Below are 24,316 nucleotides of genomic sequence, written 5' to 3' on the forward strand. Positions count from 1 at the left end.
ACACCCCTGTCCCGCCTTCTCCTGAGCATCTGAGTAGGTTTTTTTTTTCTTTTAGACCAAATGGAGCTGTGTGATGTTTAAAATGGAAACAGGGGCACCTGGGTGGATCATTCGGTGGGGCATCTGGCTCTTGATTTCGGCACGGGTCTTGATCTCACAAGCCCCGCTTTGGGCTCCGCGCTGAGCGTTGAGCCTGCTTGGGATTCTCTCTCTCCCTCTCTCTCTGCCCCTCCCCACCTCTCAAAATAAGGAAACATTAAAAAAATTTTTTTTTTAATGGAGCCAGTATCGGGGCACCTGGGTGGCTCAGTCAGTTGAGCGTCTGACCCTTGATTTCGGCTCAGGTCGTGATCCCGTGGTTCGTGGGATCGAGCCCTGCTTGGGGATCTCTCTCGCCCTCTCCCTGCCTCTCCCCTGCTCATGCACATACTCTCTCTCTCCCTCTCTCTCTCAAAATAAATAACTTAAGAGAAAATGGAGCCAGTGTCTGTTGCCTTGATCCCCACAGTGATGTAGGGATGAAAAGAGAGCCTCCCTCATAGGGGCGCTCTCAGCGTTCGTCGCGAGCCCTTGCAAAATCCTACTTCCTATTTTATTCCTGTGGCGGTCCCCTGAGCTGCCCTCTAGCTCCTCCCCGGCTGCTCCCGGGCAGGCTTGGCCGGCCTGCTCCATGTTCTGTCCCAGGGATGGATCCCTCCGTGTGTCCTGGGAATGAATGTTTTCTTGCCCCGTGGTCTCCTCCCAGCTCAGAGAGGAGAGCCCCGGAAGTTATACTTCTCTCGTAGGAGTACATTCATTAGGGACGATGCAGACTCAGAAAGGGCCATTGTTTTGCGAAAACAGAGAAGGAGAAGTTCAGCGGCGTTTCGGCGTCCAAATCTGTGCCAGATCTGGGGGAGGAAACGACACTCTGGAAACCGCAGAACCTTCCGGGTCTGAGAGCTGCAGCCTTGGGGCCTTGGTTCCTTCACAGGGGGGTGGGGGTGGGGGGACCGGATCATTGTCTCCTAGCGCAGCTAAGACTGCAGACCCCTTACGTGCCTGTGGTCTTTACTGAAGACACAGGGGTGAAGGAGAGGGGGAGGGTTTGGAGCAGGCCTGGGGGCCGGAATGTGAGGGAGGCACAGCCAGGCAGAAGGGCCAGTGGGAAGTGGGCAGGATGTGCCGGGGGCCCAGAATCTGCCTTTCGCTCCAAATAGCGTTACATTTTATTATTACCCACGGTACCAGCAGGTGCCAAGCTGTAAGTTACGCACACGGTACCTGCCACCTCATCTAATTTTTATGCTTTCCCTGCGAAGAAGTGATTCATTTTCCCATTTTACAGCTGAGTCATCAGGTTAGGTAACTGGCCCGGTGTCATACCCTAACTAGTCCTGCCAGTGAGCTGGGAATCAAACCTAGGACTTGTCCGGGTCCTTTAATTCGGGAAGGATCTCTGGGAGTCAGGCAAGGAAGCCAGGAACGCAGAGGTAAGGGAAACTCAACCACAACCCCGGAGATTCGAGGCTTGTTCTAAACGCCATAACAAGGTCACAACAGAGGGCTGCGAGAGTTCCCAATAGGGCTCGGGGACAATCCAAAGAGGCTTCCTGGAGGAAAGGGCGCTTAAAAACTGCAACTGGCAGAAGAAGGATTTCAATGAGGCTAGAGGAAGTTCTAGACAGAGGGGCCGGGCTTTTGTAGAATGCAGGGTGGGGGAAATTGCAGAAGGCGGCTGTGGTTGGGCCACGTGTGATTCATGGTATATTTGGGCTAAAACGCGGTGTGGGACAGAAAGCTAGACTAAGGCCATATTGATGACACGACTGCATGTCAGGATAAGGAGCTGGGAACAAGGTAATGGAGAGGGGACAGGAGACTTGATGGCAAATTTTGCCACTTTATTCCGTACTGTAGGAAAAGTGCAAAATTGGACAGATACTGACGATCCTGAATCACAAGTCGGTCAGAAAGGGCTGAGAAAACCTTAAAATATTATGCAGGGGTGTTTTGTTTTGTTTTGTTTTGTTTTGTTTTGTTTTTATTTGGTGACACAGCTGAATGCCCTTATCCCAGAAATCTGAGCAGACTTCCGCAAGCCAGGCTGAAGATCAGTGACCAACTCCTTCCCCACTTGCTCGGGTTTCCTACTTGCAAAACTTCACCAGAGGACACTGAGAACACATTTGGGCTTCTCAGCCTACGCAGAACAGCTTAAAGTGTTTATTCATGAGGGAAGAACTGGGTGCCCCGTGGTCCCTGGGTGGAGGGAGACAGCTCATCTTGAAATGACTCACCCTTGGCCTCCCCAGGCCACATGATACCTTCATTTTCAGTAACAGCCATTTACGCCGCTGATTTGCCTAATGTCACCTGCAAATGCCCCAGTTCCCGAGGCTACTGCGGCCAGAGCTCCCGCTTTGGGCTCAGGTCTGCAGCTGGGCAGTTGGCTTAAAGGGGGAAGGGGCACCCCAGTGACCTGTGGCTACAGCCCTGGGCTCCAGTCCTGCCTCCGCCACAGTTCCCCCGCGTGACCTTGGCAAAGTCCCCTCTTTCTGTGTGCAGCTGTGTCCTCGCCACCACCCACCTTGAGGGCCGGGCCGGATCGGCCCTCCTGGGAACAGTCACCTCATTCCCTCCTGGGAGGCATCATCGTATCCGAGCACGCCTTACTATCCACGTACAATGGACGTTTCCCGGAAGTCGACTCACTGTTGAGACACAGCAGTGGATGTCACTCGGCCATTTCGGTAAGCCATGCATCACTCGCTATAAATGGACATTCCAGTTAGCTATAAAAATCGTAAGTGACCACCCCCCCCCCCACACCCCGCGTTACCTGCGATCAGTGTCGGTGCCTGCCGGTGGCCGGAGCGCACCCGCCTCGGGGCGTGACTTATCCAACGTGTACCGGAAACACCTGCGGAACAAGCGAAAAAGGCCGAGTCTGATGCCGTGGGTCTGGGGTGGGGTCTGAGACTGCATTGCTAACGAGCTCCCAGGAGACGCCGGTGCGGCTGGCCCGGACCCCCCCCCCCCCCCCACTTTGACTACGAAGGGTCCCTGCAGCTTCCCAGCCCTTACCTTCCGGGGGGGGGGGGTGGTGGTGGGGAGGCAGCACGCCAACAGAAACAAAGCAGCAAAGCCTCTTGCAGACGCTGGAAGTAAAATGCAGAGACCCACATCCCGACTTAGAAGCGAAGGCTTGCTAGAAGAAGAAAGTGCCAGAGAATCGCTATTTCTTTTTTTTTTCCTCCTGAATACACGTGTCCTTTACCTTTGCTTGATGCGCCGAGAGCTTCTGTTGTCTCGGCCTAGAGCCTCGGCGGGCCTACCGCTGTGCCTCTCCTCGCGGCCGCGCCCTTCGTGCCTTCATTTAAAGACCCAACGTGGGCGGGGGGGCGCCTGGGTGGCTCAGTCGGTTAAGCGTCAGACTTCAGCTCAGGTCACAATCTCGCGGTCCGGGAGTTCGAGTCCCGCATCAGGCTCTGGGCTAATGGCTCAGAGCCTGGAACCTGCTTCCGATTCTGTGTCTCCCTCTCTCTCTGCCCCTCCCCCGTTCATGCTCTGTCTCTCTCTGTCTCAAAAATAAATAAACGTTAAAAAAAAAAAAATAAAAAAAATAAAGACCCAACGTGGGAACTCAAAATCAGGCCGGCCCCTGGCCTGTGGCGCCGGGGCCAGGCTCTTGGCGAGAGACAGAGCCCCACGGCTCCTGCAAGCTGGACCGTTCGGGGTTTTCCCTTCTCTGACTCTTCGCCACCTCGCCGTCAGAACCACACATCCACTGACTCACTGTGGCTTTGCGTGTTCATGTCGTGTTTTCCCGGTGGCGAGTCAGAAGCTCGAGCGGTAGACTGGGGGGGGGGGGGGGGGGTTGGCCGGAGGGGGAGGGGAGGGGGGGAGGCTGCTCCTCGGGGACACACATGGGGCTGAGGCCACGGACACCTCCTAGGAGAGGGGTGAAGGGGGGCAGTTCGTGGTGGCTCTGTCGTGGCAGGGGAGGACCACCCTTGTGCTTAGGATGCAAAACAGGCTCCAGCTGAATGCAGAGTCATGCCCCTCCCATGCCCGGAGTCAGTCACAGAGCCCCGGCGTCCTCCTTCTCTACCCAGCTGCTGGCAGGTCACTGGGTGGGGGCACCAGGCAGCAATTCCGGGCCAGACTGGCATATAGTTCGGTGCAATCCGTGTTGTACGTCAAGTGAGTCCGAGGGAGGAGAGCCAAGTCAGGGACTAGGGGGGGATGAGGGAGAATTGCCAGAGGCATGGTGCTGAGCAGAGGCCTGACCCGGGCCCCTGGGGGGTGTTTTCCCTGAGCCCAGTGAGGGGGTTGGGAAGGTCTCTCCCTCGCCCCAAGTCCCTGGCCAGTCCCCAAACCCAAGCTACCCTCTGACGCTGCAATATCCTTCCGCTAAATGTCCCGTCCCTCGCTCCCACTTAGCCCGTCCTGCACTGGCTACGGAAGACACGGCGTAGATTCCCTCCGTCCTAAAAGGCACAGGGAAGGGTTATGTCTTCTTCATTCCTGCGTCTGGGAACAGAGACAAGCGTTCACATATGGAGAAAAGAACCCACTTTTCTCTCAAATCGGGCCACTCTCTTAACAGCTTGCCGTGGCTTCCTATTGCTTGCAGAATGCAGTCCGAAGGTCCTAAAACCTGGAAGGGGCCGATTCAGGATTTGAATCTGTCCCTGTCTGGTTCCAGACTCCAAGCGTGCCCTTCTCTCCCCAGGAGTGACGCTGTGCCTCGGCAAGGCCCATAAATGTAGAGCTGCCTTCTGCCCTTGGCCAAAGGAGCAGCTGTGTCAGAGGGTGGCTCCCCACTGAGCCGGAGCCCTGGGGCACCAGGGAACTTGCATCCTGCCTCAAGGAGGAGGGAAGATGGGACGAGGGGGCCAGGAGGGAAGGCAACCCAGGAATCACAAGACCTCGATGCTTGGCGCGAGCCTTGCCAAGCCCATCAGTCCTCACAGAGCTTTTCCATCATGATGATGGCTTCCGTATTGAGTCCCTAGACCGTGCCAAGTGGTTGACATGAATTTTGTCACTTTAGCTTGCCAACAACCCAGTAAGGTGGGTTTTGCGAGTTCCAGTGTTCAGAGAAGGGGACTGAATAATTGAGCACAGATCTGTTTAGGGTTCAAGTTCATGCTTTTGCTGCCAGGACCTGCTGCCTGTCTTATTTGAGGCTTAGAACAGCCCTGGGAGGTGGACATAATCAGTCTCATATTACAAATGCTGAAAATAGGGCTCAGAGAAGTTAAGTGACTTTGCCCAGTAGGTAGGTGGCTGAGCCAAGGCTGAATGCCATTCACTGCACTCTGACCAGGATTTTCCCCTGGTACGACATTAGCTATTCTTCATGTTTATGTGGCTTACATGCTTTCTGAAGGTCTTGTTCTGATGAGTGAAACCAGCCTGGGCTGGGCATCGAGAGGCCAGGGGCTCGGCCTGACTCTACCGATGGTTGGCTAGGTGACCATGGCAAGCTTCTCTCTGTGGGTCAGGGTCCTTTTCAAAATTTCTTCCAGCACTGGAATTGTGCTTGTTCTTTTACTTTCTTTCTTTCTTTCTTTCTTTCTTTCTTTCTTTCTTTCTTTTCTTTCTTTCTTTCTTCTCTCTTTTCTTTCTTTCTTTCTTTCTTTCTTTCTTTCTTTCTTTCTTTTCTTTCTTTCCTTCTTTCTTTCCTTTCTTTCCTCCCTTTCCTTCCTTCCTCCCTCCCCCTTCCTTCCTTCCTTCCCTTTCTTTTCTTTTCTTTCTTCCTTCCTTCCTCTTTCTTTCTTCCTTCCTTTCTTTCCTTTCTTTATTCCTTCCTTTCTTTCTTCTTTCTTTCTTTCTTTCTTTCTTTCTTTCTTTTCCTTCCTTCTTTCCTTCTTTCTTTCTTTTTTTCTTCTTTCTTTCTTTCTTTTCTTTCTTCCTTCTCTCTTTTCTTTCTTTCTTTCTTTCCTTTCTTTCTTTCCTCCCTTTCCTTCCTTCCTCCCTCCCCCTTCCTTCCTTCCTTCCTTCCCTTTCTTTTCTTTTCTTTCTTCCTTCCTTCCTCTTTCTTTCTTCCTTCCTTTCTTTCCTTTCTTTATTCCTTCCTTTTTTTCTTCTTTCTTTCTTTTCCTTCCTTCCTTCTTTCTTTCTTTCTGTTCCTTCTTTCTTTTCTTTCTTTCTTTCTTTCTTTCTTTCCCTCTTTCTTTCTTTCTTCCTTCCTTCTCTCTTTTCTTTCTTTCTTTCTTTCTTTCCTTTCTTTCTTTCCTCCCTTTCCTCCTTTTCCTTCCTTCCTCCCTCTCTCTTCCTTCCTTCCTTCCCTTTCTTTTCTTTTCTTTCTTCCTTCCTTCCTCTTTCTTTCTTCCTTCCTTTCTTTCTTTTCCTTCCTTCTTTCCTTCTTTCTTTCTTTCTTTCCCTCTTTCATTCTTTCTTTCTTCCTTCCTTCTCTCTTCTCTTTCTCTTTCTTTCTTTCTTTCTTTCTTTCTTTCTTTCTTTTCTTTCTTTCCTCCTTTGCCTTCCTTCCTCCCTCCCTCCCTCTTTCTTTCCTTCTTTCTTCTTTCCTTTTCTTTTCTTTTCTTTCTTCTTTCCTTCCTTCCTCTTTCTTTCTTCCTTCCTTTCTTTCCTTTCTTCCTTCCTTCCTTTCTTTCTTCTTTCTTTCCTTCTTTCTTTTCTTTCTTTCCTTCCTTTCCTTCCTTCTTTCCTTCCTTCCTTTCTCTCTCTCTCTCTCTCTCTCTCTCTCTCTCTCTTTTTTCTTTTTATTGAGAGAGAGAGAGAGAACTAGTGGGGTAGAGGGGCACTCGGAGCCTGACTCAGGGCTCAATCCCATGACCCTGGGATCATAGCCTGAGCCAAAATCAAGAGTCAGTCACTCAAATGACTGAGCCATCCAGGCATTCCATGCTTTTTCTTTACATTAAAAATATAATAAATATTTGTGGTGCACATGTTTCAACAATATAGAACTATGGAAAGGAAAACCAAGTCAGCAACCCAAAAAACTAATACATTGCCAGAGGCAGTAGTTGTTAACCATCTGTTGGGTTTCTTTCAGTCTTCCTTCTCTCTTGTTGAACCTAAACAAGCATTTATAAATTTATTTACCAAGCTAAAATGTATTCTTTTCATTTAAAGAATGTTTTAGTGGTTTTTCTGGTTATAGATCTACTATACTCTTTAAAATAATATATCTTGGACACATATCTTCATCCATAAGTCTTTCTCTGCCTTTAAAAAAGATGGATAGGAAGCATCTCTACTTGCTAGATGGGATGTTGCCCGATTCATGAATCACTTAATAAAGCCAATTAGATCTTCAATCAATAAATAAACAAACAAATAAGTAAGTAAAATGACCAACAGTTTTTTCACAAAACGGATAAATGTAATTCGTTTTGGCATTTACATCATTTCTGGGCTTTTTTTTTTTTTTTTTTTTTTTTTGCTATTATAAACAGTGCCGAAATAAACATCTTTGTGCATACACCCCAAATCACACATAGACATAGCTCTTTAACACAGATTCTTTGAAGTAGAAATGCGAGATCAAGGGCACACATTTAACATTTGAAAGGCGCTGCCAGGATCACTCTAGAAGACTTGCTCTTCAAGGTATAGGGAAGCAGCCCAAGGCTGTTTTAATTTGCCCTGCCTGAGCCCGGATTAGGAGGCACAGGTATTTCCATGTTCATATTGCACATGAGACAACAGTGGCTCAAAGGGGACAGATGAGTGTCTGTCTCAGTGTCACATCAGAGCTGGAGGCAGAGCTGGGATCAAAGAGCCTGTGCCTCTAGACCATGACTCTAAACGCTGCAGCCCTGAGGACATTAATGATTGTGTTGCAAAGAATGCATGTTGAGGTCAGAACTTCTGGTTTTGAATTCTCACCGTGCAACTTGCCACCTCTGTGACTTTGGCCAAGACACCGGATCTCTCCAACATCAGTGTTTTTTTCTCCACGGGCACTCTCAAGGAGGGACTGTTGGGAGGACCAGATGAGAATTTATGTAAGGCTCTGCCCCCTAGCAGGTGCTCTCTAAAGCCTCCTCCCTTCTGGGGAGTTGGGGACCAGAGAATTCTACCGCACTTCAGATTTCCTCTGCATTCATCCAAGATTACTAAGATTACTGCCTAGCCATGCACAACGGAAAGAAATTATTGCTGGATATTGTTAAAAAGGCTTGCAATTCGGAAGATGTTTTTGTTCATTTAGAAGTGAAAAAATAGTTCTTTTCTGATGCTGCAAGAACTGGAGGTGTAGCCTTGAATGTTACAGGGAAGGCTCAAAAGAGACTTTTAATTGTTCGTGATACAATTATGAAAGTGATTTCAGCAGAGGCCAAGTGATTCTCAGCTTAAAACAGCTCTGGGACAAACTTGTCTCTCGGTGGCTTCGCCAGAAGGTCATCCCGTTGCTTGTGGCCTCGTGGTGTTTTGAGGGTGCAAGGAGTGCAGATTGGTTTTAAAAACCAGCCACAGTCATTCGACTTCATGTGTTCCCTCTGGGGACTCTTCTCCCACAGTGACTCAGACCTTGTCTAGGTGATTGGCCCTGGACAATAGAACATTAGCAATGTGGCAGAGACATGTAAACAACTTGAGCATTGGATCCTGTCTTCTCTTGTGGGCTTGGAGCACCGAGTTCACCATACAAATAAGCTTGGGCTAACATGCCGGAGAGACTGCACAGGAGGTAACCGAGATGCCCCAGCCAACAGCTTGTCAATCAGACATATGAGCGAGATCATCCTCGCTCATCCAACTTCAGCCAAACCGCTGGCTGACCACAGATCGCCAAGATGGCCCAAACCAAGATGGTCTAAGTAACCCACAGATTTGTGAGAAAAAAATAATGTTTTTTTTTTAAATTTTGATGCTTTATGTTTGGGGATGGCTTCTTGGACAGTCAAAGCTAACTGATGAAGATATTGAGTGAATACCTGCATGAACCAGCAAGCGTCCCAGCCTTAGGAGAAATAGCCTGGTCCTAAGTGCACCAAAAAAATATTTCAGGACCACGGACAGAGGCACAGGATGTGGGTGTATTTGAGGCTAGCTGTGCAAACGATGGCCCCTCCTGTGAGAGAGACAGTGGCTCAGGGTACAGGGGGAGACCAAACTATAAAAAAACCATGGCAATGAGGCAGGTGCTAGTGAGTCTTGTCAGGTAGCTATTAATTCAGGGAAACTCTCAATCACAGACAAACCAGGACTGTTGATAGGTCGACAAGACTCCCCACGTTCAGGTAACTGGGTGGCTGAGGGGGTAGAAGGCAGGGGAGGCAGGAGACTGAGTTAACGGCTACCTGGCCAAGACTCACTGGGAGATGATTTGGGCTCAGTTCTAATTGCCTCCCTCACCCTTCCTACACAGTCTGGCTTACCATTAATTCCCTGGGGGGGCGTCAGGCTGTGTCCAGGGAATCTTGAGTCTGTAATTTCACTGTAGTAATCTCTTGCTTTTTTGGACAGTGCTGAGACTTTGATAAAGCCTTCCCTAGCCACATACTGTCTAATCTGGCTTGAGCCTCATAACCACTTCTGAGAAGAGCAAAGAATCCGGGTGTATCCCCTCTCTTTTTCCCCTCTAAGCCTCTCAGTGTGCGAGCAAGGGTTGCAGCCAAAAGAGCGGCAGGCCGGGGGTCCTGAATTCTGGATGCCTTGTGTCCTATGACTTTCTAACTCGGTGGGAATTCAACATCCAGGCACATGCGGTGAATTTCCTCACCCTGATGTCAAAATGAGAGATCAGGACTCTGGTCTTTAAATTCCTTTAAGCTCTGAACTCCTAGGAGTCTCAGAAAACTGAGGGGACTCAGGTCCTTTGTTCATTATATGGAGTGCTGTTTGGGGGTCTCCTAGATCGCTGCCTGTTTTCCCGGCACTTGTGCTGGTAGGGCCCCTCATTCCTGGTTTTCACACATTCGGGACAGTGAATGGGGTCCTAGGGGCTGGATGGAGGTACTTCCAGGTCATTCACAGGCTCATGTGACCCAGGGGAAGGGCAGGAGCATCCGGGCCTTGGATATTCCCAGGGCTCTCTCCCCATCTCTGCTCTGCTTTCCTCTGCACATCAGCTTCAGGCCCACAGGCCAGCTCTCTCCAGGAGGCTGGGGTCACATCTTCTCATCTTTACCCCCAGGGAAGAAGGGGGTCTTCCTTTATTTCACTTTGAAAATCATCTCAGGGGAGGCCTCTGTTGGCTTGGTCTGGGCTGGATGTCTACTCCTGTAGCCAGGCAGGAGGGAATGCTGTGATGGGAAACTTCTTCCAGAGCCGCGTGGTTGGAGTTGGGGGAGAGATGGGTCGCAAAAGTTTGGGGGTCATTATCAGAAGAAGAGAGTGATAGAGAGCAGTTGAACAGATAGCTCCCACTGCCGGGTTTTCTTCCTCACTTTGGGGGTGAGAAATGGACACAGAGAACTCGACCACACTGTGTGAGGTTTGATGACCAAGAAGCCGGGGCCAGAGTTTGAACTTGGGTGTCTGACTCTGAAGCCCACGATCTTTAAAGCATGGCTTCCTACCTACATTCTATTCTCATGTGGTGGCAGGGGGACTGACCACATGACTGTGGCAAGCATGGGGGAGACGTCCGTGTCTCCGGGTGTTCTTTGTAAGGCCGCACTGTGGTCATGGGAGTTCTGGGCTGGGAATCAGGAGACCTGCACAGTAGTCTTACTTTTCCCCTGCCTTGCTGTGTGACCTTGAGAAAGTCACTTTCCTTCTCTGGGCTTCAGCCTCTTCTCTGCCAAATGAGATGATCATCCCCGAGTCCCTCCCACAGGCCCTGAGGGAAACTAATGAGATAATTCTGTGAATGAGCTTTCAAAAGCTGAAAAGCCCACACAGATGTGAGGATTATTCTTGTGATCCGGGGCCCCACAGGATTAGCTTAAATTTATGGCGACAGGAGGGCTGGGGGCGAACAGAAACGTCCAGATGTCTAGCAGCCTTGCTCAAATAACGTAATACAACCTGCTTGGCCGGGTGGCCCCCTGATTTATTTATTTATGGTGGGCAACTCATGCTGGGCTTCCTGGCTCTTCATGAACTCCGTCTCACCTCTCTCCCTGCTGCCCTGGGTCAGGGGTCCCGGGGCTCCTTTTACGACAGTGCGCGAGGCTGGCCACATGGTTCTGGTTTCCTCTTCCCGCCTTCTCCCTTAGGCCAAGAAATGAGGACACTGAACCACTTCTTGGGACGGCTGCATCTTGCATGTTTATCGATCGTTTCCTGGGGGAGGAAGCACAGTCTGCTGGAACCAGGAAGGATCAGAAGCTGCCATCGAATCCTGTGGGAGGCCAGTGAGGGGAATCACACGAAAAGAGGACTCTTGGCAGAAACTCTTGGCAATCCCTGCATACGGTGAAGCTGAACAATTTTGTCTTCGTGCTGTAGGACTTCTCAGGGCCTTTAATACACGAATGAGTTTCGCTCATCGTCAAGAAGGAGATAGAGCTGCCCCATTTCCCAATATATATACATATTTCCACAGCACGGCCCCACTCACATCCACCCAGAAAACCCTCTCTGCCTCCATGACAGTCAAGGTGGTTCTCCAATTGGGAGGTGCCATTGGGTCCCTTGGGAAGCAGAAATGTGCACTTTCTTGGTAAACTACCCAAGGCGTGAGAGAGTGCGAGTGCGATCCAGAATGCTGGCTGTGCAGAGAAGCTTTAGTCTTTTCATCTTCGAGAAGGATCCGACGACAGGGAGTGAAGGAAGAAGGCCTGTGCTGCTCACGGGCCAAGGTTGCTTGCCTATTCATTCGACAGCTACTTGGTGAGAGCCTGGCAGGTCCTGCAAGAAACATGGCCCCATGCAGCACAGTCAAGTTCAAGAGCAACCCAGGAGCTGTCCGGGGGGGGTGTGTTCTCAGGCTTATAGGAGTGCAGGTGGGTGGGAGCGGGGGTGGTGGGGAGGAGGGTGCTGTGGTTTGCAACAGGGAGGGTGATGACGTCACCGACCACCATTATCACGATCACGACCACCATTATCACGATCACGACCACCATTATCACGATCATGACCACCACTATCGAGGGCCCGCTGGGCCCAGGTACTGTTCCAGCAGCTTCACGCGTATTTGTTCATCTACTTCTCACTTCAGCTCTGTGATGAAGGTGCTTGGGATCACCCCTGCAAGGTTGCGGGGGAAGAAAACAAAGCAAAAAAAGGTTAAGGAGCTTGCTTGAGGCTGTGGGGCTCAAAAGTGGTAGAACCAGAATGCGTCTCTCCCCGCCAGACTGACCGCAGAACCTGTGCACGTTGAAACCACAATGCTCTGGAGTATTAGAGAGTTTCAGGACTTGCTGCTCTGATTGGCTCTGAGATCCATGGAGATGCTTGTGAAATCAGAATAGTTGAGCTAGAATAAGCCTCAGCAGTCATTTGGTCTATTCTCTCCGTTTGTAACTGATGAAGGGCAGGCCCGGGTAGGACAGCAGACTGGCCAAGGTCGACAACTTTTGGCCACACTAGAGGAATGGCATTGAACTTCCCGGCAGCAGTGGGGACAGTGGGAGGCTCCTGGCCCTGGAATCCAACTCCAGCCGTGTTGTGTCCCTCCCCACGGCACCATGGAGCCCAACGTGACTCCCTTCACCCGCCCCGGTTGGCAGCCTAGACGGGACATCGGTGAGTTCTACACCAACAGCCACAGTCACCCAGCCTCCCATGACCCTCACAGCCACATCTCCCCCGAGCCAGGCCCATCTGTGGATCCAACTTTAAGAAGAAAAAGAAAAAAAAAAAAAAAGTGACAACCAAAGCTGAAATACTTTAATAACTCCCTCAAAACATCACAAATTATTAAGATTCCCTACGTCAATACCCTTCATCTACTAAAGGTCTTTCTAACACGCGGGAGTTTAGGCCTGTCCCCTGCTGCTTCCCTTCCCCCACTCTGGGGAGGACACAGGCTGCTTTTGGCACAGCTTGTATTAAGCTCCGCAGGTTGATGGATCTCTAAGCTTGCTGAACACGTGTTGAGACAAAATAAAAGCAATTTTATTTAGGAAACCAAGGGCCAGCTCAGCTTGAAATTAGCTCTTCGGGTAATCTCGCTGCTTGGCCTGACCAAGGAGGCCACACAAGCTTTACTGAGCAGCTCTGGAAGGCCCCAGACTCATTGGGTCGAAGGTAGGAGAGGGGGCTAGAGCCCTCAGCTGGGGGTCCCAGTCCCAAATCCTCTTGATCCTCCCCTTGTAGCATAGAAAGCTCCAATCCAGGCTGCTTACGGATCAAAGCTAATCTGGATGTAATTCCCCACCCAGCTCACCGCACCCTGAGCAACACATAAATACAGATTAAAGGGTTATATAAATGCAATTTTCTAATTAATCAGTGCAAATCCAGCTCCTGCAAGGGACATCGATTTCAGGGTTTACGGGAGGGGTTTTCTTCTTTGAGCTCCGTTTACAAAACGCCCGTCCCATTCCTGTGGCTTCGAACGCTAATGGCCATGGGGTGGTCGAGAGGCCAGGAACGTGCCCATAGCAGCCCCAAATCCCCAGGTCCTCGACAGGAGACTTTGGACGATGGGCAAGGCACCACTTTGTGTGAGATGGAAAGAGCCTGGGCATGGGGCCAGTTGGTTCAAGTTCAATGTTGACTTGACAGGCTCTGTGGCCTAGAACATGTTACCTAACCTCTCCGAGCCCCGATTTCCTCCTTCTTAAAAAGATGAGATCTGCCTCGAGGGGTTTCTGTGAATATTAAGTGCTGCGTTTGAAAGTCGGGTGAAATCGCTGCCTGCTATTGTTTGCCATTGAGGGCAAAGGTTGTAGAAGGTGAAGTGTAGACTGAGACAGCCCCAGATCCCAGGCCTGAGCCTCTATCCTGTTCTGGCAGGATGCTGGGGTTTAGGATTTGGCCTGCGTAGGGAACAGAGTTGATGAATCCGGGAAAGGTGTGGTGTTCTTGGAGTTTCTACCCTCCTTTCCTTGCTGTCCCACCAAATGGCCCCAAAGGTCTGAACGAGACAACTCACGGGTTGGACCATTCACATAGAGGGTCCGCAAGAAAGCCCATTTTAAAAACAAAAAAAATTTTTTTTAGTGTTTATTCATTTTTGAGAGAGAGAGAGAGAGAGAGAGAGAGCGTGAGTGGGGAGGGGCAGAGAGAGAGAGGGAGACACGGGATCTGAAGCAGGCTCTGAGCTGTCCGCACAGAACCCGATGCCGGGCTCGAACCCACAGACTGTGAGATCATGAACTGAGCCGAAGTTGGCCGCTTCACCCACTGAGCCACCCAGGCGCCCCAAGAAAGCCCATTTTACAGCAGCATCGATAGTGGTGATAATTATGGTGATGGTGATGGGCCGGGTGTGTCTTTTGCCTCGCTGTACCCTCGATGACAGACCTCCACGCGGATACTGACTTCGTTCCCGTTTTTTGGGAGGAGGAGACTAAGCCTTTCAAGAGGCTGAATCATTTGCCGTAAAGTGCAAAGCCCTCCTTAGATTGACTGACAGCCTTTTTGCTCCCTCTCGGCTGCTCGAGCACACCCCAGGTGTGTGTGGGCGTGTGCGTGTGTGTGTGTCTGTGTGTGCATGTGCGTGTGCGTGTGTCTGTGTGTGTACTCAAATTCCCATGCACGGCCCGCCGGCGCTCAGGCGGCCACACCGCCACTGGCCACCGCTGCCACGCCCACACGCCTGCCTGCTGGCGGAGGGAACTTCTGTCACAGGAAGAAGACCCCCAGGGAAGTGGGGAAAGGATATGTCCGAGACTATTTTCTAAGCTGAAGGATGTTCGTTAATTCACACCAGTAACTTGCTAGCAGGGAGGTTCACCAGTGTCGCGGGCTGGAGGCACAGGCTTCCAACGGTGACTCGGCCAAGTTCAGCATGTGGTGACACGCGGGGGACGCTGCAGGAATCAGACAGCCGCTTTTCTCCGAAGCCTTCTCCGATTCCTCTGAGGCTCAGGTTGTGACCTCTGACCTCACCTCTAACCACTGACCTCAGCTACGGCTTTGGGCAACCCCTGGGCATCTCTGGTCCTCAGTGTCCTTCTCTGAAAACGGCAAAACCAGACCAAGCAAGCTCAACCTAACCTAACCAACGGGTTGTCATGAAAGTCAAAGGAGTAGATGACAGGTGAGCTGGCTTTCAGACAGAACGTGGGACGAGTGCGGGTGGGGTCGACAAGGAGACCAGAGACAATGAGCTCTTTCGAAAACTGAGGCCAGGCAAACTCAAGGTCTCGGTCATGTCCGCCGGCCTCCGTCCCACCAGAGACGCCAGGGCAGGGGGTGCCCAAGCAGCCCCGGGAACCACCGGGTGCTGTCACTTTAAAAGCAGACTGAAGTGTTCATTAGCCGGGCTATTTTTTCAGGTGTGTTCTAATTGTACTAATTAACTCTAAGGTAGATTTTAGCACTCCAGCCTCCATCGCTGCCTTCAAATGCCAAAACAAATCTTGCCATAATTACCAGCAATCCTTTTCATTACCGGCTGCCTAATTATCCTATTAATAGCACATCCTAAGAGACAGTATTTGCTTGACAGGCAAATATTTGTTTTTAAATGAGCAAACACAAAGACAAACTGCTCTGTTTGCAGAAGCGTTCCAACATGCAAAACGGTTTATATTCATGGAAAAAATAATAATCCAAGGAAAACCAAATGCTTAATCCATGTGAAGCATTTGAACAGTAAAAATAGTCTTTTTCTCCTGATCTGGCTCTGGTCCTTCTTTGCTGAAGGGGTTGGGTGCTAGAGGGTTCTTTAAGATAGTGTTGCGATGCGAAGTTGGAGGTCTTACCGGGTTGGGGACGGATTCCGTTGAAGAGGGAAAGACGGAAACACCAAGCGAGCGGAATAAAGCCATGTCACCGCTAGAAACAAAACTATGCATTCTTCGGGTCCGGGGTCCCCAGATCTATGACTGATCATGTGAGCCATCTGGGGAGGGACTGGTCAACGTGCAGCTTCCCAGGCCTACTGATTTCTTTGTTGGTTTTGTTTTGTTTCGCGAAGGCCCCTAGGAGATTTTCATGTGCGTCCAGGTTCGGGGAGCTCGCTGATCCACTCCATCCCCTCAATTTAACAAAAGAAGAAATAAGTGACTGAGGACGTACATTGCGTACAGAGCCTAGATCAGCACCAGGTCAGCCGGGAGGGCTAAAGTACCCTTAAGTCAACCTCCATACTTAATTAATTTTCCTTTATTAAGAAAAACAGCAATCACCATACTAATTGTGATGAATTTGAGCCAGCCATATAGAAGTGTCTCGTTGAAGCGAAAATATAAGCGCCCACCTCTCGGGCCCACCCGATCCCTCCCCACCCCGGCACGGAAACAGGCACGCTTGCCTTTTCCTTCTTCACAACAAGAAGGGAAGACCACACTGTATGTTCGCTTAACCAGATGAACTTGCTGATGGGTGACGGCCTTGTAAAGGACAGTGGCAATTTCCCATGGTTCGACTTAAGTCGACATTTGTGGCTGTGTTCTCTTAAACGTCTGCAGAGTACTGTCCGTGAAGGAGGGTCCCTAGTGTCACAAGTCTTTGCAGAGGGACCGTCCGGTGACTTCTGCTTTCACGTGTGTGGACGTTGGAGGCACCACTGCTTTGCTGCGGGACACCCCCCCCCCACCCGCCTCCACGGCACCCCTGGCTTACCCTTCCTCCCAGGCTGACCCAGGTCTCAGCTGCTCTGTGAGGCCCCCTCCCGCACCCCTGCTCTGCCTCCTACCTTCTGTGATGTCGCTCTCTTCACCTGGAAGGCCTGCCCCACCCAGAACACATGGGCACATAACAGAAGCTCAATTACATGCCCTCCTAGGAGCTAAATACATCTTCCCCTTACGTTTGTCTTTTTGAAAAGATTTACGAATGTCTTCACATGGTCCTCGAAAGACCCAGTTTGTCACGTGTCAAATGCACCGCCTCTGTGGAGTGGCTGGAACATTAGATGACACCTCTGTGCCACCTCTGTGGCACCTGTCCAGTAACTGGCTCCTAGCAGGAGCCAATTCGGAGGTAGTTGTGATTACTACTCTGAGAGCTGATTTTGGGGGGCTGGGTTTTCCACTTGGTTTTAAATCATAAAAGACACATATTACCATGAATAGTTCGATAAAGGAAATTAATTACTCATAGTCGCTTGCGACCCATCATTATTCTTGTTTACTCCCTTCCAGTCTTTAGATATTTTTATTGTGTTAAAATACCTATAGCATAAAATTGACCATCTTAACTACTTTTTTTTTAGAGTTTATTTTTTTTTGAGGGAGCGTATAAATGGGGGAAGGGGCAGAGAGAGAGAGAGAGAGAGAGAGAGAGAGAGACTCCCAAGCAGGTTCCACACTGTCAGTGCAGAGCCTGACGCGTTCCTACGATCCCCGAGATCATGACCTGAGCCAAGATCAAGTCAGATGCTTAACGGACTGAGCCGCTCAGGTGCCCCCCCACCCCCTCCACCCCCGTCTTAACTACTTTCAAGTGTATAGTTCAGTAGCATTAAATACATTCATGATGTGGTACAATCATCACCAGCATCCATTTCCAGGACTCTGTTTATCTTATAAAATACTCCATACCTAGTAAACAGTAACTCTCATGGGTCGCCCCGGTGGCTCAGTTGGCTATGCATCCATTCGTGAATCCAAACCCCCATGTCAGGCTTGCACTGACAGTGCAGAGCCTACTGGGGATATTCTCTCTCTCTCTCTCTCTCTCTCTGCCTCTCCCCCACTTGCACTTTCTATCAAAATAAATTTAAAAACTTTAAAAAAAAAATTAAAAAAAAAAATACCCTACACTAACCCTGGCAACCATCCTTCTGATTTCTGTCTGTACGAACGTGACGACTCAGGGTAGCTCAGAGAAATGGAGTCAGGCAGTGTTGTCTCTTGGGAACTGGCTTATTTCACTTAGCATTGGATCCTTAAACATCATCCACGTCGTATCTCAGAGCCAATTTGAATAGTTTGGCTGTCGGTTTGAGAGAGAGATTCTGCTGTTGTTTTTTTTAATGTTTATTTCACCTTTTAGAGAAAGAGCGGGAGCTGGGGAGATGCAGACAGAGAGGGGGACAGAGGATCTGAGGTGGGCTCTCTATTGACAGCAATGCGCCTGATGTGGGGCTTGAACTCATGAACCATGAGATCATGACCTGAGCCAAAGTTGGACACTCAGCCGAGCCACCCAGGTGCCCCTGAGATATTCTTTACCGTGTTAGAAAAATGTCTTTCTATTCTTTATATATATATTTTAATGTTTATTTATTTTTGAGAGAGAGAGAGAGAGAGAGACACAGAGTGCTAGCAGGGGAGGGGCAGAGAGAGAGGGGGACACAGAATCCGAAGCAGGCTCCAGACTCTGAGCTGTCACCACAGAGCCTGACACAGGGCTTGAACTCATGAACCACAAGATCATGACCTGGGCTGAAGTGGGACCCCTAACTGACTAACCCGCCCAGGCCACCCAATGTCTTTCTATTCTTAATCTCCTCAGAGATTTTAAATTAAGAGTATGTTTAAAGCCATTGAATAATTGTTAGCAAACATTAAGTAGACTTTTTAAAAATTTGACATTGAAATGCCCACCCTCCATATGAAGTGACTCCCATGTTCCTGATGTCAACCCTAGTAAATCATGCAGAACTGTTCTCCTAACAGGCTGTCAAATGCGGTGGCTTATACTGTACCTAGAAGTTTTACATCTACATCTACCTTTTAGTCGTGTTAATTTCATCAGCGCTTAATGATCATTTTTTTCAGTTATTTAAAAATATATATATATTTAGAAATATATATTTATATATAAATATATATTCATAAATATTTGTATATTATAAATATTAATATTATAAATCTTTATCTTTATATATTTAGAAATATATATAAATAATATATATTAATAATATGTATAAATATATATAAATAATATATATAAATAAATATAAATATATATTAATAATATGTATAAATATATATAAATAATATATATAAATAAATATAAATATATAAATATATATTAATAATATGTATAAATATATACATAATATATAAATAAATATAAACATATAAATATATATTAATAATATGTATAAATATATATAAATAAATATAAACATATAAATATATATTAATATGTATAAATATATGTAAATAATATATATAAATAAATATAAATATATATAAATGCATATATGTGTATATATATATATATCCTCTGTGAAGAATTGTTTCTTCCTTTTGCACTAAGTTGCTTAATTATATTTTAATTGATTTTAATGTGTGTCCCTAATCCTTTTGTACTATTACATTTCTTTTTCCTGAATTCTCCATTTTGGTTCGTCTCCAAGATGACTAAGCATGCCTTGAAATATTTTTTTTCTAGGAGAGACACGTGGGTGATATATTTTCTGAGGCTTCCATATCTGGAAGTGTCTGTATCTTGACCTCTCAGATGAAAAACAAATCGGTCGGGTAGAGAATTCTGGGTTTCACTTTCTCCCCTCAAGAGTCTTAAGAAAAAAAAAAAAAAAGGTTCCATTTTTCCATTTCCATTTCCTTCTGGAAATATGCTCTTCTGAAATATGCTCCTAAGGCATATTTTAATCTTTGAAATTGCAAAAAGTGCCCCTGCGATAAGTCTTTGGTCATTCGGTATTGCTCTAACACCGTGAAAGACAAAGGGTTCCTTCTGTTTTGAGTCTGATTATTGACTTTACTCCATTTGCTCGGCTTTCTTCTTCAAGGTGTGTTTTCCAAGGAACGGGTAAAACCTCCATCTTGGGAGTACCGGTGTGCACCTCGGGCCCCGTTAAAGATGTTTTGTTTATGGGGCGCCTGGGTGGCGCAGTCGGTTAAGCGGCCGACTTCAGCCAGGTCACGATCTCGCGGTCCGTGAGTTCGAGCCCCGTGTCGGGCTCTGGGCGATGGCTCAGAGCCTGGAGCCTGTTTCCAATTCTGTGTCTCCCTCTCTCTCTGCCCCTCCCCCGTTCATGCTCTCTCTCTGTCCCAAAAATAAATAAACGTTTGAAAAAAAAAAATTAAAAAAAAAAAAAAAGATGTTTTGTTTTTTTTTAATTGAAGTTTTACATCTTTATTGATTTGCCTTTTAACCTGCGTTCAGTCCAATGAATTCTCTGGTGTCTACCTCCAGGAACTTTGGCACATGCCTAAGCCACGTAACCGCCACTGCAGTCAAAATACAAAATATTTCTGTCACTGCCCCCAGATTCCCTCCTGCTGATCCTGGAGGCCCGCCCCACCACCAGCTCCTGGCAACCGCCGGCCTGATTCTCGCGACCGCTATCGGTCAGTTCTGTCCCCCACGAAAAGGGGGGTCACCCACCCCTCACCCCCGCCCCAACCTCTTCTCCCTCCCCATAGCTTTGTCTCTTTGGGAATGTTACAGAATGTGGAGTCATGCAGGACGTCACCTGTGGAGAACGGCGTCTGTCCCTATACATAATGTCTTCGAGGTTCCTCTAAGTTGCTCCTACCAGGAATTTGGTCCTTTAAAGCCACTGAGGAGCGTCCCTTGGCTTGGACGCTTCGTTATCCATTCACCAGTCGGTTTTTAGGGTCTCCTGGGCCAAAGGGTTGTGGCGATGGGGTGCCTTCTGTGACCTGCCTTCCCCAAACCTCCCCACCCCCTTCCCGCTACCTTCTCACCCCACCGTGCCAAGGGTACCATCCGTCCTGAGAGTCACAGTTCTAACTAGGAGGAGTGAGGTGGGGGGGGGGGGGCAATCCTCAGGTCGGTGCAGCCCAGTGCCCTGAGACAGACGCACGGACCTGGTGGCTGGGGTGACAGACACACAGACAGGGTTGCTGGGGTGAGCCGAATGCCCTTCCGACTTTCCTGCTGACTCAGAGCTGTTTTGATTCAGTGATGGGGTAGAAACAGCCCCCATCTATGTCTGTCAGGACATTCCCCCCACCTGGGGGTGCGTCCCTCCTCTCAGCGTCCAGGGTGACACTGCTCTATCAGCTGAGACATTTTAACTGTTTTTGACATTAAAAAAAAGAAATAACATTTAAAAAAAAAAGGGGGGAGGGTGCCTGGGTGGCTCAGTCGGTTAAGCGGCCGAGTTCACCTCAGGTCATGATCTCGCGGTCCGTGAGTTCGAGCCCCGCGTCGGGCTCTGTGCTGACAGCTCGGAACCTGGAGCCTGCTTCGGATTCTGTGTCTCCCTCTCTCTCTGCCCCTCCCCTGCTCATGCTCTGTCTCTCTCTCTCTCAAAAAATAAATAAACATAAAAAAAGGTTTTTTTTAACTCTGAGTTGAAAAGGGCCTACTAGGCCTCATTAGCCTGCCCTCCCGTTTGCCCACAGCGCCCGGCTCCTGAATTTTCGCTGCTTTATTTCTGCTGGTGCTTTCCTCAGTCAGGTCCAATCTCTCCCATCGCTAAAAACACAAACAGAAAACAACAGCTAAAAATAAATAAATAAATCATAATTTCACCCTGAGGACCAAGCCCCCCTTATACTATTCAATTACAAAAAGAAATTTCCTTGAGAGCCCATTTTATGAAAAAAAAAAATATCCTACAATTATTATCCCCACTTTCCCACATGTGTTTATTCTGGCTTCTCCCCAGAAAGTGATTTTTAAGGTTTTAAAGTTTTATGATTTTTATAGCTATCAAAATAATATGTGCTCTTTGTAGCAAACTTTTAAAGTTCAAGAAAGAGGAAAGAAGTTGAAAAAAAAAAAAAAACCAGTTAACAACAACCATATTCTTACCTAGAGGCAGCCATGAATGACATTTTGAACACCTTTATTTCATATTTACGGAAGGATTTTTTTTTTTTTAATTTTTTTTAACGTTCATTTATTTTTCAGACAGAGAGAGACACAGCATGAACGGGGGAGAGGCAGAGAGAGAGAGGGAGACACAGAATCGGAAACAGGCTCCAGGCTCTGAGCCATCAGCCCACAGCCCGACGCGGGGCTCGAACTCACGGACCGCGAGATCGTGACCTGGCTGAAGTCGGACGCTTAACCGACTGAGCCACCCAGGCGCCCCAGGATATTTTTTCTTTTCCTACATGACATTGCGCTGTATACAATTTGAGTATTGACTTCCTTTTTTTTTTTTTTTTTCTAACATTATTATCACAAGCATTTTCCTACAGTATTAAAAAAACTGTTCAAAACATACTTTTAATGGCCTCATCAAACTTCATCTGGATGTACTGTATTTTACCTAACCATTAACTCAATGTTGGATGCTTGGACCGTTTCTAGTTTTTCATTGTCGTAAGTAACAGCGTGGCTTGCTTTGTCAATTTAAAAATTATCCTAGGACCGGGACTCCCAACTGGCTCAGTCGGAAGAGCGTACAACTCTTGATCTTGGGGTCGCAAGTCAAGCCTCACGTTGGGTGTAGAGATTACTTAAAAATCATCATCACCATCATCCTAGGATGGGTTTCTAGAAGGAGGATTGTTCCTTCAACACAGATAATGAGATGGTGTAGTGAAACCGTTTTCCTGCTATGTGGGACCTGCCCCATGGTGACCTTGAGCGCCCGTCTCCCAGGTCACTGGCCCTGCCCCCTGACGTCATCGTCACGTTGGTCCTACTAACGTGGGAAGTGGGCGTGGCGTCTGTCGGTGGCAGTCGACGTTCTCAAAGTGCGGCATGGCAACCCATGACATGGATGTGCCACATTTTGTTGAACGATTCCCCTCTTACTCGGCATTTAAGTTGTTCCTAATTTCTCACTGTTGTAACTAATGTCGCATTGAATATCCTCGTGCACAAATTATCCCCAGCGTTGCCACATTTCCGCTTTTGCCCTCGCATCTACAAAGGCTTGCCCCTCAATTTCTTCAGGTCCCTGCTCTCTGCCACTTCCCTGAGCACCCTCTACTAAATAATCCCCTCGGCCTGGCACCCCCTGGCCCCCTCACCCTGCTTTATTTTTCTTCCAGGTCACCTCAGCCGACACGCTGTTTATTTCTTTATGGTCTGGTCCCCACCACGGTGACACAGCTCCACGGAGGTGTGGGTTTTTTATCGGCTATTGTAAAAGTAACACGTGTTCATGAAATCAGATGTATAAATAGAAAAATAGGACAAAGGAGGCCCCAAACACAATGGGTCCTATTTGGATAGGTTTCCTCTAGTCTTTTGTTGTTGTTTCGATTTTAACGCAATTAAAGTCGTACTATGTATGTAATTCCGTAACCGCTTTGTTCAGTGAACGGGGTGCCATGCGGATCATCCCACGGTCTCCCGGGTGTGTGTACGCGGCGTGTGGGTGTGCGCCACCAGGGACGATTGTAACCCATCGTTAGCAGGTTTGTGCCCCTGCCACACGGGATGCCCTTCCTGGAAAGGTCACTTCCGGCCTCCCGATCTCTAAACCCACGGCTCCTATTTATTCGGCCCTCGTTGACCTGACTCCCAGCCCCCTTGAAATGTCCCTCGAAGTGTTCTCTGTCCTGGGGCTCTGTGACCCCACCTCGTCTTTTTCTCTTTTCTGTTCTTCAGCAAGAATTGGTGGCTTCATATCTGGTTTTGAAAGGTAACATTTCCACTTAATAGAAATTCAAAGCCCCGTGAGTCATCACTTCTTTGTAGGTCCATGTGGCTTGGAAGCAAGTTTACGGCACCAAGCGTTCCACGACAGAAGGGGAAGCGTTTTGAGTATTTTCCAGAGGGCACGGGAAGCCCCTCAACCACCAGAGCCCCGTGTGTCACAGGTGTGCGGCCCTCCTTCCCTTCCTCCTTCCCCTTCTGTCCTTTTTCGTTTAGACTGATTTTTTTTTTTTTTTTATTGTGGTAAAATATACACAAGACTTACCATTTTAACCATTTTTTAGTGCACAGTTCGGTGGTATTAAATAACTCGCGCCTGGGTGGCTCAGCTGGTTGAGTTGCCGATTTCGATTCAGGTCACGATCTCACCGCTCATGCGTTCGAGACCCGAGTCAGGCTCTGCAATGAGCTTAGAGCCTACTTGGGGTTCTCTCTCCCTCCCTCTCTGCCCCTCCCCTGCTCACAAAGTCTCCCCCCGCCACCTCAAAAATGAATAAACATTAAAAAAAAAATAGCTCACATTATTTTGGATCCATTTGGAGAACACTTTCACCTTCCCAGACCGAAACCCTACCATTGACCCATCATACCCCACTTCCTCCTCCTCCCATTTCTGGCAACCACTGTTCCCCCTTCTGTGTCTGTCTTAGACTAATCCAGGCACCTCATGTAAGTGGCACCATACAACTTGTGGCCTTTCGTGTCTGACTTGTTTCACTTACCCTGATGTCTTCAGGGCGGTCTCTATTTCCTGGAAATAGAGCAGGGAGGGACAGAGAAAGAGGGAGACACAGAATCCAAAGCCAGGCTCCAGGCTCTGAGCTGTCAGCACAGAGCCCGA

The 24,316-nt window shown here is 48.4% G+C and overlaps 2 long non-coding RNA genes across 2 annotated transcripts; one reads left to right on the top strand and one right to left on the bottom strand.

The window, feature by feature from the left end:
* Positions 1-1,701: 1,701 nt before the first annotated feature.
* LOC123582790 lies at positions 1,702-23,874 on the top strand. Its single transcript, XR_006704556.1, has 3 exons — positions 1,702-2,732; positions 23,135-23,639; positions 23,760-23,874. It is a non-coding gene; the product is annotated as an uncharacterized LOC123582790 (long non-coding RNA).
* LOC123582791 lies at positions 2,191-3,414 on the bottom strand. The gene is made up of 2 exons (XR_006704557.1): positions 3,260-3,414; positions 2,191-2,902 (listed from the first exon to the last, which is right to left on the bottom strand). It is a non-coding gene; the product is annotated as an uncharacterized LOC123582791 (long non-coding RNA).
* Positions 23,875-24,316: the final 442 nt, after the last annotated feature.

This window comes from Leopardus geoffroyi, chromosome B3 (assembly GCF_018350155.1).
Source record: "Leopardus geoffroyi isolate Oge1 chromosome B3, O.geoffroyi_Oge1_pat1.0, whole genome shotgun sequence".
Classification (NCBI taxonomy): Eukaryota; Metazoa; Chordata; class Mammalia; order Carnivora; family Felidae; genus Leopardus; species Leopardus geoffroyi.